A 19301-nucleotide genomic window follows, 5' to 3' on the forward strand; every position below is an offset into this window, starting at 1 on the left:
GTTTCAAATAAGAATTTAAGATTAGAGTTAAAATAAAATATTATTTTTAAAGCTGTTCAGCAAAACCGTTTCTGACTCAACGGTTATGATCAGCTGCTGGAACTTAGCGGGGCCCCCCTTGTCTGAAGCTCAAATTTTGCTTCTTCATTCTTTTGCTTACCGCTTCCAGCTTCCACTTCTTTACCAATACTTTGCGTAAAAGAAAGAGGGAAAAAGAAGGAAAAACCTGTTCTTTTTTTTTTTTTACAAATTTTTATTTTATTTATAATTTCTTATTTTAATTTATCATTTTAATATTATTTTATTATTTTTCTTTCAATTTATTAATTTTATGTGTGGTTTTTAAATTTTTTATTTCATTTAATATTTAATGTCAATTTACAAGTTTTATCTCTTTTTTTAAGTTTTTGTTTTATTTATAATTTCTTGTTTCAGTTTAAAACTTCAATATTAATTTATCTATTTTTCTATCAATTTATTAGTCCTACATATGGTTTATAAATTTTTTTGTTCCATTTTACACTTGATATCAATTTACAAGTTTGTGTTTTGTTTATAATTTCTTATTTCAATTTACTACTCTAACATTAATTTACCCATTTTCCTTCAATTTATTAGTCCTATGTGTGGTTTATATATTTTTTGTTTCATTTAATATTTTATGTCAATTTATAAGTTCTATGTTATTTTTCAAGTTTTTGTTTTGTTTACAATTTTAAAGACTAATTTACCACAACAACATTAATTTATCCTTTTTTTCCTTCAATTTATTAATTCTATATGTAAATTTTTTTATTTTATTTCACACTCAATTTACAAGTTTTATATCATTTTTCTAAATTTCAAATTTTTTTATAATGTAAAGACCAATTTACCACTTCAATATTAATTGATCAATTTTTCCTTCAATTTACCACTCCACCCATTTGGGCTTCTTGTTCCAATGCTTGGATTTTGCTTTCACATTATTGGAGTATATGATCACGATGCTAGCAAATATTTCCTTAATTGCCATCATTTTTTACCTCGTGGTTCATGTTTTATAAACCTTATCATCACATTGTTAGTCCTACATTTTCTAAAATTGGTACATTTCTCTTTTGAACATGTAACTTCTTAGAATTAGTAAAATTAATATGTAGAAATTAATACAATTTTATACTGGTGTAACATAAAAGAAATGTTGAAATATTGCAAAATTTGATTTTAGCCGAGCTCCATTGTTGATCAATAATAGGGAAGTCCACAGGAGGCAAAGTCTGTACCCTTGGATCTTCAAAATCATCCGATGAGGTCAAAGGAGCAGGTAAGGCAATCAGCCCGAGTTCATTTTGATTCCTAAATTCATTTCTTATGCCTCTAGATGTCTTTATTTTTCGAGCATCTGTCTAATTTGGTTGTGATTCCCAAGTAATAAATAGAAGAAACAAATTGGTTCTTGAAAGGCCGTAATATTCACATGAGATGTATGGCTTTTATTCTCTAATAGTGAAATAAAATATAAGACTACATCATAGTCTAAAAATAACTTGGTCAAAATTCTGTCTAACAAAATGCAAATAGCAAAGTCTTAAAACATCACAACCTACCTTTGCTGTCTTCTTTACTACTGTCGTAAAATTTTTCTGCAATTTCACCTAATTCTCTGTCCCTGCAATTAAACTTGAGACAAAAATTCACTTGCCGTGTCAGATTGTGGTGCCTTATAATTAATTTATTTGCTCGTGTCTGATTTATATTTTCATTTGTTCTTCATCTTCACTACAAGAAAAATAGGATATAACAACAAGAATATAGCCACGTTCACCAGATGATTGTTGTGAAATCCACTTTTTGGCAAGGCGCTTAATGCACATGTTGTTAAAATGTATTGAAAGTACAGATTTTACAACATGAAAACAAAAGTTAATGGGAATGACTCGTGATCCATGATTGAGTTGGTGGGTTGAGTAAACATATAGTTTCTAAACCTTTGTCCTTGTTGGTTGCAGTTTAATATCAAGAATGCCATTCAAGCTTTTGATTTTATCATCTTGAAGTACTAAAAAATTTTCTGTCGCATTGCTTCATTGCAGCTTTTTAGCTTATGCACCTAAGCGGTTGGTTTTACTTTGCAGTAGTTTAATGATGGGAAAGCTTCGACTGAGTGAGTAATTTTCCAATTCACTTGGTTTTTTTTTTTTTACATACTTATTACTTTGAGTTGGTTTGACTTTAAGCTTTTGGCCGCAAACATTGTGAAATCAAGTGATTTTGAGAAGCAAAATATTGTGATAAAATAGTTGGATAAACAATTAAAAAGATTTGTGGTAAATGTCTCTGCTGAAGATGTAATCGAGCAGCTAAAGCTGCTGCTTAGGTAATTGTGTGGTTAATCATCGAGGCATTCATTTTAATACTTTTGCTATTGGCTGGATTATGATGCTAATGATCTTATGTATCATGCACCTTCCTAAGTTTTAGAACATTCTCCACACAAGCTGTTTTGGAATTTTTGACCTCCATAGAAGTATGAAGTATGATGGTAATAAATTATAGTTTATGTGATTACATAAACAATTCTTTGGTTTACTACTTGATTTATAAATTATGAAACTTACTTGTGAGTAAACAACTAGTATTTTTAGTGAGGTATATCTTATAATTTATGGGGTTTTATACAATTTACATTTATGGGCAGTGATTATGTTAAAGGCCATCAAAGTATTCTTTCTGGACTTCATTTTTAAGCTACTTTTAAGTCATTTCATTTTTAATTATCGTCTTTGTTTTTGTGGTTTTTGGGCATGCTTGGTTGTGCATGTTGGGTTTGCCTAATTGCTTGAATTAGAGTGTGAGTTTTCAATTAACTGAAAGTAAGAAGAAATTCTCAAAAATCAGAGCTTGTAGAAAGTCAAAAGTAGAGAGCAGTTCTCTTAAGTTGTTGCACTATTTTAATCACATAGGATGTTCTTTATTACTAAAATTACAAAAAAAAAGTTTTTCAAAAGTTTTATTAAGTAATAGCTGACTATTGATAATTCAATATTCAAACTTCTTTTTCAAAAGTTTTATTACTCACTAGGTATTTTGTATTTTCTTATGAACTATTCCATAAATAATTTTCCGTACTCAATTAAAGTTATTGTGTGATAGCTGCCTATCAAGCTAATTGTTGTAAATATAATTAATGCTTAATAGTCCTAAATTAGGTTGAATTGACGTAAAACCTTACTATTTCATATATACACATACTAGCATTTTTCTTCCTGAACTAAGCCAACTAAATACTTTGTGCAGGGCAGCCATATAAAACTCTATCTAGGAGACTGGGACTAGCTATTGCTAATGCTTTGAAGGACTTGGAGGAGTTGCTGCTGTATATTAATCTCTTCGATCGTCAATGAGAGGTACTATTGAATGTTTGTCATTCAATTCCTATAAAGTTTACTATTTTTAGTAATATCAAGTCATTTGCAGATGTGTGCTGTGAAATCCATTTAGCAACAAGCATTGCCTGCGTTAAAAGTCATTTTCCTTATAGTGGCCCATCCATACGTCCATGATCCACCACACATTTATTTATCTGCCCATTTGACAGCAAACCATGTGCAAACTTACTGTAATTTTCCCTTTTTCTGGACCCAACACAACTGTATTATGTGATCACATACGGGAAGTATATTAACTTCCAGCTATTTTTTTTTTTTTAAAAAAAATCAAATATCTAACTCAAAAGTTTTGAACCAGATATATTTCCAGAGTGATTGTTGGGACCATCTAAACGTAGTCCACACTGTAATCCCTGCGTTTCAAGCATGCTTCTCTAGGCTAACTATAGACTTAATTTTCCCTTCATTACCTCAGTGGAACTCATTCTAATTTGGCGCCAAAGTGCAGCACCTTTTAGTAGCCAACGGCGGCGTTTCAAGCTTGTGAGGTGATGTTTATAATAAGAGAGTGAGTGAGTGTTTGTTTTGTGGTCCCATTTTCTGTCATGTTCGCTTCTTCAACCTCTCTGCAACTTTCATTTTGCTTTCTGAAAATGGCTAAGCTCCTACTCTGACCCAATTATTTAAGTTTTGAAACTTTTACCACCATTGATGAGAAAAACATGAAAGAAGAAGCCTAGTTTATTTCAAAAACTCCCTTCAAAATCCTCAAGTCCTTTCTTCATGGAACAAAACGACTCGGCATTGTCACTAGTTTGGTGTGAAATGTAAACACAGCCGAGTTGTCTCTCAGGTTCTCCGAACTCAGTCACTCAAAGGCCCTGTCTCTCCTTTGCTCTTCGATCTTTCCAAACTCAGAGTCCTTAACCTCTCCCAAAACCTTCTCTTTGGTCAACCCTCTCCTCAAGTCTCCAACCTTAAACGTCTGAAAATGCTGTCTTTGGGTGAAAATCAGCTGTCCGGTTCTCTCCCGAGTCAACTCGGTGTGCTGACTTGGCTCGAGACTCTCTCGCTTTGTTCCAACTCTTTCACCGGGGAAATGCCATCTGAGCTTGGGGATATGAAACAGCTCAAGTCCCTCGATTTTTCCGGCAATGGCTTCAATGGAACAGTTCCGATTCGACTCGGTGAATTGACTCGGTTGCAGGACTTGGACCTCAGTGACAATCTTCTCTCAGGTTCACTCACTGTAAGTCTCTTCACAAATTTACAGTCTTTGAGTTATCTGGATGTGTCAAATAACTTACTGTCTGGTAACATTCCCCCTGAAATTAGCCACTTGAAAAAGCTCAGTGACCATTATCTTGGCATAAACCAATTCACTGGGTCAATACAATCTGAGCTTGGTAACTGTAAGAATTTTAAATCAGTGGTGCTTTCTTGAAAGCTAATTTTTCCTAAACTTTTAATAACATTATTATAAATGTCAACCATGACATTGAATTGTTGATATCTATTCATTTTACTTTTCTCTTTATTAGGTAATGAAACAAATAATTTTTTGCTTCCATAATTATAAATTACTTTCCACATTTAAGTTTTAAAATTTTTATCATCACATAAATTTTTACTTCATGTATGTTTGATATATTTTCTGGACAGAATAAATAAAAAACAAAAAAGTGTTTAATGATCGAATGATTTTAGATTTGATTTTAATTTATTTAATGGTTTTAGATCAATGAAATTCAAAGGAGAGCTTCTTCGTCTTCTCTACCAATTTTCTCTCTAAAGACAAATGTTGAATAAAAAGAAACTCAATATATATAAATCGAACGTTATCTTCTTTTGTCATAAAAGATTTACTAGTTTCGCACCGATGACAAATAAAGTTGAGCAATCCAAAATACTTTTAATTTGAAATTTACAAATCTGAAAGAAAGCTTGAAAAATATATTGAAACTACAACGAAATTTCATGTTTGATTTATATTACAAATGTTGATAATGGGTTGAAGTTGCAAGCTTTGAAGATATAGAAGAAGATTAGAGTTTACATAAAGTGGGATTCTTTTTTGCTATTAGATTTTTGTTTTAAAAATATTCTTTACGTTATTATTAAGGGAAAAAAACATAAATAAATGAATGTAAGTCCTATAATGTTATAGTCGCCATGTGTCATAATCATATTAATCCGGGTCATTGCCTGAGCAGCTGGCCGAGCTACAGATTTTTACATTTTCTGCTGGAATGAACCAGCTTTCTGGACCATTGCCTTCTTGGCTTGGGAAGTGGAACCAAATGGAATCCGTCTGGCTGAATAATAACCAGTTCATTGGCCGAATCCCACTAGAGGTTGGAAATTGTTCTATGTTGAAGTATATTAGATTGAGCAACAACAAGTTGTCTGGTTCCATACCAAGAGAATTGAATGATTCAGAATCCCTTGTGGAGATTAATCTTGATGGGAATATGCTTTCAGGAACTATTGAAGATGTTTTTGGCAGGTGTACCAATCTTAGTCAGTTGGTATTAGTAATAATCGCTTCTCTGGTTCCATACCTGAGTAAATCTTGGAGTTGCCATTGAAGATTCTTGATCTTCAATATAACAATTTAACTGGCTTAATACCAGTGAGTATGTGGAACTCGGAGAACTTGATGGAGTTTAATGCAACTAGTAATCTAATGGAGGGTTCTCTTTCCTGGAGATAAGTAATGTCGTTGCTTAGGAGAAGCTTGATCTGAGTAGCAATATGTTAACAGGGCGAATACCTAAGGAAATTGGGAACCTCAGAAGTATTCAAATTCTTAAGTTGAATTCAAATTTTTTTAATGGGAGTATTCCAATGAGGCTTGGAGACAGCACTTCACTTAACATATTGGAACTAGGAAACAACAATCTCAACGGGTCAATTCCAGAGAAGATTGCAGACCTGGCTCAGCTACAATTCTTAGATCTTTCTTATAATAATTTATCTAGGCCGATTCTTTCAAAGCATTCATCCTATTTTCATGAGGTCAATATACCTGATTTAAGTTATAGCCATAATTACAGAAAGTTTGATCTTTCATACAATATGTTGTCTGGTCCAATACCTAAAGAATTGGGGAGTTGCGTGGTGGTGGTATATCTTCTACTCGGCAATAATATGCTCTCTAGTAATATTCCTAGATCACTCTCGAGACTAACAAACCTTACAACCTTGGACTTGTTTGGGAAGTTGTTAACAGGTTCCATTCCACCATAATTTGGTGACTCTCTCAAGCTTCAAGGCTTTTATTTGGGACATAACCAGCTTACGGGCTACATCCCTAGAAGCTTAGGTCATCTGAGTTGTTCGGTAAAGCTGAATTTGTCAGGAAATAAGTTATCTGTCTTAGTACCCACTAGCTTTGGGAACTTAAATGGGCTCACCAACCTGGATTTAAGCTATAATGAGTTTGATGGTGAGCTTCCTTCTTCTTTTTCACACATTTTGGGCATTGTGGGGCTTTATGTTCAATTTAATAAGCTTCATGATCCACTGGATAAGTTTTTTTTCCAAATTCAGTGGCCTGGAAAATTGTATTAATGAGCTTGAGTAATAATTTCTTTAATAGGGGTTTGCCACAGTCTTTGGATAACCTTTCATACTTAACAACTATGGATTTTCATTTAAACAAGTTTACAAGAGAGATTCCTCCCGACCTTGGTAATCTTATGCAATTGGAATACGTGGATTTTTTAATGAACATGTTAGGTGGACATATTCCAGAGAATATATGAAATTTGCCTAATCTGTTATACTTGAATTTAACAGATAATAGATTAGAAGGTGAGGTGTCGAGAAATTGTATTTGTCAAAACCTCTCAATAATTTCACTCACTGAGAACAGAGATCTCTGTGGGAAAATTATGGGTTAAGATTGCCAAGTTTTGACCTTTAGTAAATTGGCCCTGGTTGGAACTGGTGTTGGCTCTGTTCTTGTCATTGCAATTATTATCTTTGTGTTGTGGTGGATTCAAAGAAGCAACTGGCAACGAGATCTTGGGGCTATTGAAGGAAGCAAGTGAAACAATATCTCCGATCAAAATAAAAATAGCCCATTGATGCAACATTTGACATTTAGACATGTTTTAGCCATTTTTGAGCTAAGTCTCTAGAAGTTAACTTATGATCAGATTGTTGTAGGCAACAACAAGTTCTGTGAGAAAAATGGTATTGGAGGTGGTGGCTTTGGAACTGTATTTAAAGGTACTATGCCCGATGGGAAAACTGTTGCAGTCAAGAAGTTAAGCCAGGCTACAAGATAGGGTGACTGAGGATTCACTATTGAAACGGAAACCTTGGGTATGGTGAAGCACCAGAATCTTGTGCAGTTGTTTGGTTATTGCTGAGTTTGTGAGAAGAAGTTACTTATTTATGAGTATATGGTCAAAAGAAACTTAGATAATTGGCTAAGAAATCGGGTTACGTCTCTTTATTGGGGCAAACGTTGTAGAATTGCATGTGGCGCTGCTTGTGGCATAGTGTTTCTTCATCATCGCTTTTAACCTTATATTATCCACAGAGATATAAAAGCTAGCAACATCTTGCTCAATGAGGATTTTGATGCAAAAGTTTTAGACTTTGGGCTTGCTCGACTGATCAGCGATTGTAAAAGTCATATAAGCACTGATGTAGCAAGTGCAATTAGCTACGTTCCCCCAGAGTATGGGCGAGCCAGGAAGGCTAATGAAAGGGATAATATATATCGCTTTGGTGTTGTCCTACTTGAATTAGTGATTAGAAAACAGCCCACGGGACCTAAATTTGAAGATAAAGATGTGGGAACTTAGTAGATTCAGGGTTGCAGGTGATGAATAAGGAATAGGCTGATCAGGTTCTCGATCTTACAGTACTTAATGCATATTCAAAATCACTGATGCTTAAAATGTTGCAGATTGTCGTTGGTTGCGTCTCCGATAATCCTATTGCCAAGCCTGGTATGCTTCGTGTGCAGTAAATTTCTTGAAAATATCATATTGGAAGAACCTTCGAACGCTATTAAAATAGAAAGGGGAAAATCCTCTGGTACAAAAGATATATAGTTGAGGTAAGATTACAAGAGTTTTTGCTGCTAATCCAATTATAATCTAGCTTCAAAACTTTTTGATTGTTTATCAAATTCATTGCTTAGGAGCTTCGACATTTTTGCAACTCCTTTAGAAGCTACAGTAGAAATCTACTCACATATAAAATATATTATTCATTTTCTTTGGCCATATGCTAGAGCTTCCTATTTCATAATTCACTTGTCCAAAGTTGTTCATTAGTACATCATGTTTTTTTTTTTTTTTTTTGTCTAGTTCACTTGCTGCTAATATGTGGATTTTCATCTGCAAATAGCTTGCTGTACTATTTGCTAAAGGCTATGAAAGTCTACTAATTTCAACTTAATTATAAATTACCTCAATAAAAAAATCCCTTAATATAAACTCAATTTGCTGAAGCTTTTCGGCCAATTAAATCATGTAGTTACTATATGTTACATCCATATACGTAACCTGCATGATTTAACCAACCAAAAACTTTAGTAAATAGAGTTTATATTAAGGGATTCTTTTGTTGAGGTAATTTATAATTAAGTTGAAATTAATAGACTTTCATAAACTTTAGCAAATAGTGTAGAAAGCTTCAACATTTTTTGCAGATGAAAATCCACATGTTAGCAGCAAGTGAATTAGGCCAAAAAAAAAAAAAAAGAACATGAAGTAATAAACAACTTTGGAAAAACGAATTATAAAATAGCAAGCTCTAGCACATGGCCAAAGAAAATCTAGTGTAGCTTCCAAATGAGTTGCAAAAATATCGAAGCTTCCAAGCAATGAATTTGATAGAAAATACAATGTTTTGAAGCTACATTATGATTAGATTAGCAGTAGAAACTCTTGCAACCTTGCCTCAGTTATATATTTTTTGTACCAGCGGATTCCCCCTTTTCTATTTTAATATCTTCCAAAGTTTTCTCCAGTATGATATTTTTCAAGAAATTCCTGCACGCGAAGCATGGTAGGCCTGGTAGTAGGATTATCGAAGATGCAACCAACGACAATCTGCAACATTTTAAGCATCGATGGTTTTGAATATGCATTAAGTATTGTAGAGTCCAGAACCTAATCAGCATGTTCTTTCTTCATCATTTGCAATACCCAATCTACTAAGTTCCCACCATTTTTATCTTTAAACTCAGGTCCTGTGGGCTGTTTTCTAATCACCAATTCAAGTAGGACAACACTAAAGCTATATATATCACCTCTTTCATTAGCCATCCCAGCTCACCCACACGCTAGGAGAATATAGCCAATTGTGCCTGCTACATCAGTGCTTGTATGACTTTCACAATCGCTGATCAGTCGAACAAGCCCAAAGTCTGAAACTTTTACTTCAAAATCCTCGTTGAGCAAGATGTTGCTAGCATTTATATCTCTGTGGATAATATGAGGTTGAAAGCGATGATGAAGAAATGTTATGCCACGAGCAGTGCCACATGCAATTATGCAGTGTTTGGCCTAATCAAGAGACGCAACCTGATTTCTTAGCCAATCATTTAAGCTTCCCTTAACCATATACTCGTAAACAATTAGCTTCTTCTCACCAACTGGGCAGTAACCAAGCAACTGCACAATATTCTGGCACTTTACCATGCCCAAGGTTTCCATCCCTGGCCTGTAGCTTGGCTTTAATTTTTACTGTAACAGTTTTACCATCAAGCTTAGTACCTTGAATGCAATTCCAAAGTCATCACCTCTAATAACATTTTTCTCGTAGAATTTATTGGTGCCTGCAACAATCTGATCATAAGTTAACTTCCCGAGACTCGGCTCAAACATGGCTAAGTTGATGCTCAGATGCTCTATCAACGGGTTCTATTTATTTTGATCAGAGATATTGTTTCACTTTCTTTCATCAGTAGCTTCAAGATCACGTTGCCTATTGCCTCTTTGAATCCACCACAGCATAGAGACAATAATTGCAATGGCAAGAACAGAGCCAACAACAGTTCCAAATAGGGCCAATTTACTAAAGGTCAAAACCTGGTAATCTAAACCCATAATTTTTCCACAGAGATCTATGTTCTTGGTGAGTGAAATTATTTAGAGGTTTCGACAAATACCCCTTCTCGGCACCTCATCTTCCAATCTGTTATCTCCCAAATTCAAGTATAACAGATTAGGCAAACTTCATACCTTCTCTGGAATATGTCCACCTAGCATGTTCATTGAAAAATCAAAGTATTCCAGTTGCACAAGATTACAAAGGTCGGGAGGAATCTCTCATATGAACTTGTTTAGATGCAAATCCATAGTTGTTAAGTATGAAAGTTTATTCGAAGATCGTGGCAAACCCCCATAAAAAAAATTATTACTCAAGTTTATTATTGTAATTTTTCAGGCTATTGAATTTGAAAAGAGCTTATCCAGTGGACCATTAAGCTTACTAAACTGAACATAAAGCCCTAAAATGCCCAGAATGTGCGACAAAAACGTAGAAATCTCTCCATTAAGCTTATTACAACTTAAATCCAGGTGGGGTAGCTCATTCAAGTTCCTAAAACTAGTGGGTACTTAGTCAGATAACTTATTTCCTGACAAATTCAGCTTTACCAAACCACTTAGACAACCTAAACTTCTAAGGATAGAGCCCGTAAGCTAGTTATGTCCCAAATACAAGCCTTGAAGCTTGAGAAAGTTGCCAATTTTCGGTGGAATAGAACATGTTAACAGATTCCCAAACAAGTCCAAGGTTGTAAGGTTTGTTAGACTCCAGAGTGATCCAGGAATCTTACGAGAGCATGTTATTGCTAAGTAGAAGATATACAACCACCACATAGCTCCCTAGTTCTTCAGGTATTAAACTAGACAACATATTGTATAAAAGATCAAACTTTCCATGATTCTGACTATAAATTAAATCGGGTATATTGACCTCATGAAAATAGGATGAAGCCTTTAAAGGAGAACCTAGCATGAATTTGAGATCTCTGATATTAAGAATAAGAAGTAGTGATGGAGACCATGAAGAAATTATTAGTAGTGTTAGATGTCATAGCCTGGCCATGAATGTGATAAGCTCCATTGGAATTAATATGGTCGACAAGTAGCTCATGTCCTACTCTAGTTATGCTTTCAGCTTTGGTCTGTCTCCGATCTAATCTGATCATAGTTTTCAATTATAGGATTTATATTATTATTTCATTACTTTCTACACAATTTCTTTCATCTCTTTATGGACACGCAAGATTCATGACTTTTCCATAATTTTTTTCAATGGAATTGCAATACAGCCCAACAATTTAAGACAAGGATAAATTTATGTTTCAAAATCTGTATATAATGATTATTTTTTTAGAACAAAATCTGAATATTCAAAATTATTATTAAAAAAATTAAATGGGGATCAGTCCTCGTTTTAATCCCTACTTACTTTGGGATTATCGGGGGCATCCCTAAATTATCCCCAATTAAGAATTTTTTTTTTTTTTGTGGATATGGGGCATGTTTGGAGATTACTTCCAAATCGGGTTTTGGTTCAGGGATCATGATCTCTACCCCGAACCCGCCCCACTGCCATCACCAAAGCGTCCTGCTGACAAAGGGATGAGGATAGCCTTTGCTGACAACAAAGTAAGACTTTTTACATAGTTTATTTTTAATAAGTTGTATTTAAAATTATTTGATCACAAATACATTTGAGCAGTTGATTCTTGATTTAAATTTCTTGGAGCCTACTAAAATGGAAAAGAAGCAGGAGTCGCCTTGACAACAGATTCAAGAAACCTTCAACTAATTATGAAATATAGTTTTTATTATAACCGGTTGATTGCTGACTGTATTGACAATAATACAATGTAGATATGCACATAATTATTTTATTACATTATAGATTAAAGATATACTTATACAATATCATGGCCTAAAAAATGAAGAGTGATGGTGATGAGAGAATGAGTGAACCTGATTTTATCGGTGGTTAGCCATAAAAAAATAACTCATGATTTTATGAGCTCTAGTGTAAATAACCTTATTGCTGGAAAGAAGAAAAATATTTGTTCCACAACCTTTGGTTCCTCACGACTTCAGAGAAACCTTCGAATAAAGTGAGGGAAAAATTGACAGGGGAGTAGGAATGGCAATAGCAATGGGTCAGCTCGGGCTCGGGCTTGGCCAGACCTGAGCCCGACCCCGATTTCTCAAATAAAAAACCCAATCCGATTAAAAACCCAAATTTTTATATATTGGGTCAGGTCTAATTCGGGTCAAGTTCGGGTTGGGCCGACCCAACCATAATTGTTCCTCATGTATTAATCTTTACTGTCACCTCAAGTAAATTGATTTTGAATGATGCACCACTTCCACTTGGTTAAATGACCTTAACATATACCTTAGTCAATTTGAAGATCAAATGAAAATATGCTTAGCTGTCGAATGGTAATTGTGATTGTAATCAAATTAACAACTGGAAATTAAGCAACCAAATATACCAGGAAATGTTTTTTAATAAGACTATAATCAACACATACCAAATTAAAAATACACAATTCAATTCTACAACCACAACCATTTCAATGACACACAATTTAATTCCATAACCCAGCCAAATAGAAAAAAAAAAAAAACTCATGTCTCATACAAATAAAAACACATAATTCAATTCTACAAGTCCACAACCCAACATAAAAAAAAGAAAAAAGAAACAAACTACTCTAATACTTGCAAGCCACATTCTTCTTCATCCGAAAATTCCTCTCTTGTAAAAATTTCACTTTCAAGAATTTTACCTACAACAGAAAAAGAAAAAGAAAAAGAAAAAGAAAGTGAAAAAATAATTAAGTATGTAAAATTATTATTAAACCAATTATTTTAATATTTTATACATTATTTTGTATTCGTACCTTTGGAGTTCGCCCGTAGCCAATGTTGAGTGCACATAAGCACTTCCAATGTCGCAGGATGAAGTATGCTCTAATGTGGAGTCAAAACTATACCTCTAGTGCTAAATGATGATTCAGAGGCAATGGTTGTTACGGGAACGGTTAAGATATCCTTCGCTATCTGAGCCAAGATAGGATATTTACCTTGGTTTGCCTTCCACCAATTCAAAATATTCAAGTCTTGAGTGGATTTGACTAAAGGCTTTTCTATGTTCCTCTCAAGGTCGGACTTCGATACCATGGTCTCACTATTTTGGCTCGCAAATGTCTCAAACTTACGTATATTAAAAAATTTACCAGCAGTGCCTATACTAAAATTAAAGCGATCATCGACTGAAGAAAACTCACCAACAATTGTATTACTCACATTCCCATTCTTACCTTCATAAAATTTAACCAAATCGTTACCTAGATTGCGTATCCTTTGGATTTTATTTGCAGCACCCTCACCATAAAGTTGTGGAAAATAATAATTAACCAATTGAATCATGAATCTCGGGTCAAGAATAACAGTCGTCGCCAAAATCCCATGTATTTGGGCCCAATATTTATCAAATTTCATAATCATTTGACCAACCATTTCTCTAACCACAGGTTCCCATTGATCCAGGTTAATCATCATTTCACATATCATTGGCAAAAAAAAGATTAGATGTCATATATTGTGTATTTGAAAATAGCTCTATCATCGAGTAAAACGGTAGCAAATATTCCAACATCTTTTCAGCCATCTCTCATTCCTCATCTGTTGGCAAAGAAGTGTAGTATTTGTCGCGCTGCTGCAATCTAGAAAAGACACTTTTATATTTCACAACAACATCAAGCACATACGTAGAATTCCATTTAGTTACACAGTCAAGCACTAATTGTTTTTCACACTTGACGTGGAGCTAGCAAATATATAAACATATTCATCACCCAAAAACTAAATTTTAGAAATAATTAGATTGAAGTAAAATTTAAAAAATATAATTAAATAATAAGAAAAGTATTGGTTTGGTGTTACATGTCAATGTGCAAGTGTACATAAAAAGTAATATAATGATGAATATCAAGATCGTCTCTATAAAGATTGATTTTAGCGAATTTATTATAGCAATCTTATCAGTGCAATTTTAGTAAACTAAATAAAACACAATAAATGAAGAAATTAATGATCTAATGAAATGAACAAGGCAATAAACAAAATACAATAAAGAGCATCTAAAGTCAAGCACAAAGATATATTCAATGACAAAGGGATAGTTGCATTCTAAACTCACTTACTAGTTATTAACTATCTTTCACTTGAAGTACAGTTGCTATAACATCTACTATAGTACTAGACAGAATCGCGAATGCATCTTCAATTGTCAAATTTTGGATATGTTATATCTATATGCAGTCTAAAAGTGATTACTTATGAAACTAACTTTAGATATAGCATTATACGTTTTATACTCCATTTGCCCTACAAAAGGAATTCCTATGTCAAGTTTTCACTAATTTTAGATTAAGCATTGCCTTATTCAAATCGAGATTAACTCAACTTGGGAAACTTAATCTAAAACTGTGTATTATCTTAATTTGTTCCACTAAATCACACCTTTTTAAGGCCCCTTCTTGGATATTATCCACTAAATAAGTAGTCAATTGAAATAGAAAAATTGCAATAAGTAAAATTAAAACAAAATGCTACAAATTATGAGTAACACATACATGTAAATCAACGAATCATTAAGCTTATTCAAAACCCACTAAATTAAGGTTTAGCTCATGATGAGCTTTGAAATAGTAATAATACAAGTGTTTGCCAGTAGTTACACTATCAAAAGGAGAATAAAACAAGGAAAATACAATATAAATGTTGAGATACAAAAGATCCAAAGTGTCACACTTTGATCTTCAGTTATCTCTCTTTTTTCTCCACGAAAGAATGCCTCTATTGCAGCTTTGAAATCTCTCCTTTTGTTTTCTTTGCATACGTCAACTATTGATGAAGTCTCTCCTTAAAAATATGCTCTTTTATATCTTGAGATTAGGGTAACCAAAAAAGCATTAGGTCTTGGCATCCTAGGACCACATTTTTTTTTTGTATTGTCTGTCACTATTTTGTCTGCACATGATAGTGGCAATGCAGTAACGCTGTAATAGACTTTGTCGATTAGCACGTGAATAGTCTGGATATTTTTGTCTGTATTTGATCTTAGATTGCTACAACAAATACTACAACATTCTCTCTAGTTTAGATTTGTCTTTGTTCATATGCAGATAAGTCTTTTGTAGTTTTCTGCAGGTTTGTTGCTGTAACAATGCAGTCCTTCTTCTTCAACATCCGTCAACAAGACATGCGCTTTTGAGTCACCTGCAATAGTACACTAAATTAGAGCACAAAATGGTCCAAAACATATTCAATTATAATTAAACTTAAATAGATACTTATGCAAAATGTAGCTAAAAATTGGATAAAAAATCATCATCTACTCTCTAAGTAATAATAGTTTAAACCTAAAAATATTATGATAACTCTCATTTCGTAGAGTTGTCAAGTACCTTAAAATTCAACTTTGCAATCGCCAAGACTTGTCCACAAAATGTCCGGCAACAATCATATATCCCTTCATTTGATTATTAGTATTTTATATATCTGTAGTAATTGCCACCCTACTATGATTATTAATTCTCCAACAAAGCCATTGCTTTTACCTTTTCAACTTGATATAATTTAAAGATCTCACTCTTTAAAGTGTTTCTACTCATCATCTTCACCACGAGGTTGGTATAATCCCTAAATGCATCATACTCCACAAAATTAAGTGGTAGCTCATACTTTACAACCAATGTTACAACTTTTGCCGAGCAACAATTAGATCAAATTATCTTGTCTCAACATAAGTTTTTCCATCATCTTTCTTCAACATGCTAAGAGTTTTTTGAAGACTATCAAAAACTTTAGGAACACCCTTTGCCTTACATCTTTTCAAGTGTCTATTCAAATGAGAGGTTCCATTAGTATTAAAGTCTACAAACTTAGCGAGACAATAGTTGCATTTCGCCTTTAATTCACCATTAATGTTACCTTTGAGAAATGTCCCCAAACATGAGAAGGTTGTCGGCCCCCTTCTCGCTTTCTTTTATTGGTACTTTGTCGTACCTTATCATCATTAAGGGATGGCTCTTTAACCTTTTCAGCTGCTTCAACCGCTTGAACGACATCATCTTTATTCTCTTCACCCACATTAAAATCTTCATGCGAATTCGATTTTCGTGCATCCGAATTTGACATAATGACCTAAATTAAATGTGTAACAATTTTAGGTTAATTTATACGCATGATTAAACTTAAAACATGATTAAATTTATAAATTTTAAGTTAATTTATAAACTTAAAACATGATTAACCTTAATTTACAATTACAACATAATGATTAATATTCATAACCTTATATTTAACTAAAATATAATATTTACAGTAACAGCATAACATACGGTACAAGCACAATACGTTTTTGCACATCAGTTGAATTAATTATCATGAATATATTTAACTAAAATTCTAAAACAATCAATAAGCTTAAATGAAAAAATTCTTTAATATTTATAAATTACCAAGTTAATGGTGGTAGCGGCTCGATCCCCTTTCTCCCCCCTAGAGCATGGCTGTCTGGCTATCAATTTTGTGGTGGTTGGTTGGCGGTGGTGCTGCAGAGGATAATAGAGATGTCTTTTGCACAAATGGTTGGTTGGTGCCTGGCACTGGGCTTGTGCAGTCACGCCGTGTGCGGGGCAACTTGGGCCTTGGAGGAGACGCGATACGTTGACGAGCTACAACAGATTCACGCTGGTGGTGGCTGGATTTTGACTTAAGGTTTGTAAATTGTAAGTTTGGTTGATGGGTTTTGTGATTTGCGATTGAGATTTGAGAATTGAGAAAGTGAATATGTGATGTGCTTGTGCAAGTTGAGAATGTGATGTGTGCGTTTGAATTATGATGTGCATGTGCTAGCCTCTTTTTTTTTTTATAGGTTGGGTCAGGTTAAGTCGGTCTCTATTCTACCCAAGTCTTGACCCGAATTTAATTAGGCCCTAATTTTTTGACCCGAACTCGACTTGAGACCTTGAAATTCTGATCAAATCTCAAAAAATTTAGGTCGGGTCAATCGGACTGAAATTTGAATTGGGTCAAATTGCCATCTCTACATTTAACAACATGCTTCATTTGCACGTTGTCATTTGGCTTATGGAATCCACCACACTCATAAAACTGTTGTGATATTTTGTTTGACAACACACCATGAAGCACATTGTAAGTGGTAACTTTTTAGCAACTTTTAGCAACACACGATTTTAGAACATTTTTAAATACCATATTTAACATGTTTAGCATGCATGTTGCTAAACTCCTACTATTTTATCTCTTTTTTCTTTTAGTCTTCAATGACATCCTATAAGTATTATTTTGATGAAATAACGTCCTAAACCATTTGTTCAAAACTTTAAGTTATGTCTTGATGATATTTGAAGCACGTGTTCTCAAACTTTCGCAATGTTATTTGCCATCATAACTTGAAATTAACAACATGATGTAGATAAAGGTTAAACCATATGAGCATGAATGGACTTAATTTCATAGCGTAAGTATTTATGTTGAGTTTTAGCTTTATGTTCTATGTTTCCTTCAGGTCCCAGAACTGTTGGAGAACTCGTTGAAGTCAAAGATAGCTCTTACCAATGTCTTTCTCAAATAGAAAGGTGTCGCTGTTCTTACCTTCTAATAACTATTTATGTGTGTTCACAGACATCCTAGAAGTATCTGAGTTTAATATATGCTAGTATGCATAGTTTTGATTCCCCCTTGTTGTAGATGTTATATGATTGGAAATATGCTTAGCGTCCATGGCTAGCTACTTGTGGAGAAAGATGATGGAATGAATTTCTTCTACTTTTTGTATGTTAATTTGGATTTCTGCTTTACTTGCCTATAATTTATCTTCTTCAAGTAAAATGTTTGGTTAATTTACACATTAATATGTTCACGTGTGTCGACCACCATCCGAAAATATGTTCATCCAATTTTTACAACGAATAAGTCAAGCATTTCATTCATCAGTGTATATGCATTAACACCACACAAATCCTCAATATATATTGTCTTATATTATAAATATATACTGTATATGTATTTATCATTTTCCGTGATCATAAATTGTTTTGTATGATTTGTAGTTTTTGGCACTCTAATATTTGTTTTTTTTTTTTGAATTTTTTTGTTATTTTTCTTAATAATTTGCATTAATTAGTCCAACCTCACCTAGAATCTTAACATTAAGCAATTATGAATTTTTAGATCTGTTATTTTTAAGATCTGACCAATTAATTTGAAAGCCAGTGATAACAAATACAACATTATTTATTAAAAAATTATATTCCATAAATATAACAATTGGGTTAAAAGAATAAATATATTGTTACTGTACTTGAAAATCATAATGTTGGTTTTAGAAAACAATTTTTTTAGTATGATATAAAGCTGAAAATCGTTCATCTTTAATATTAATAATATTCTTCTTTTGTTGATTTATTAATTCTTTATAAAAAAATAATTGTTTGCTAATATAACTGAAAATACATAATGCTCATCTGCACTGCATCGTGATTATGGATTGGCTGGAGCAAAGTTGCTGCAGCTTGAGAGAGATGAACGTTGATGATGACCATGCTCTTGACAAAATTCAGCTTAGTTCTGCGAATAGCTCAAGTTTCCATCAAAAGATTAATCGAAGAAACTTCCCCTGGTAAATTAAAGCTTATTAATTTCTTTTAATCCTTTCATTAAATTTGATCATGTTATGGATTTTAGCCATAGAACATAAACTACAATATACATGGTATGCTTTTTATTCCCTATATATAAATGCAATTAGTAATTGGGTGCATTGAGTTATAAGCGGCTGATTGATGAAATTGCACTCATCGATTAATTTGACGGGCTTCAT

The 19301-nt window shown here is 33.4% G+C and overlaps 3 long non-coding RNA genes and 1 pseudogene across 3 annotated transcripts; 3 read left to right on the plus strand and 1 right to left on the minus strand.

The window, feature by feature from the left end:
- The first annotated feature begins 1043 nt into the window (after positions 1-1043).
- On the plus strand, positions 1044-3667 carry LOC112497307 (uncharacterized). The gene is made up of 4 exons (XR_008050721.1): positions 1044-1306; positions 2084-2146; positions 3280-3389; positions 3460-3667. It is a non-coding gene; the product is annotated as an uncharacterized LOC112497307 (long non-coding RNA).
- An 803-nt stretch (positions 3668-4470) lies between these two features.
- On the plus strand, positions 4471-11843 carry LOC127898844 (leucine-rich repeat receptor protein kinase EMS1-like; annotated as a pseudogene).
- Positions 11844-15027: 3184 nt separating this feature from the next.
- LOC102621808 (uncharacterized) lies at positions 15028-17308 on the minus strand. The gene is made up of 3 exons (XR_008050720.1): positions 16915-17308; positions 16385-16597; positions 15028-15670 (listed from the first exon to the last, which is right to left on the minus strand). It is a non-coding gene; the product is annotated as an uncharacterized LOC102621808 (long non-coding RNA).
- On the plus strand, positions 17027-18327 carry LOC127898959 (uncharacterized). Its single transcript, XR_008050722.1, has 2 exons — positions 17027-17173; positions 17988-18327. It is a non-coding gene; the product is annotated as an uncharacterized LOC127898959 (long non-coding RNA).
- Positions 18328-19301: the final 974 nt, after the last annotated feature.

This window comes from Citrus sinensis, chromosome 7 (genome assembly GCF_022201045.2).
Source record: "Citrus sinensis cultivar Valencia sweet orange chromosome 7, DVS_A1.0, whole genome shotgun sequence".
Classification (NCBI taxonomy): domain Eukaryota; kingdom Viridiplantae; phylum Streptophyta; class Magnoliopsida; order Sapindales; family Rutaceae; genus Citrus; species Citrus sinensis.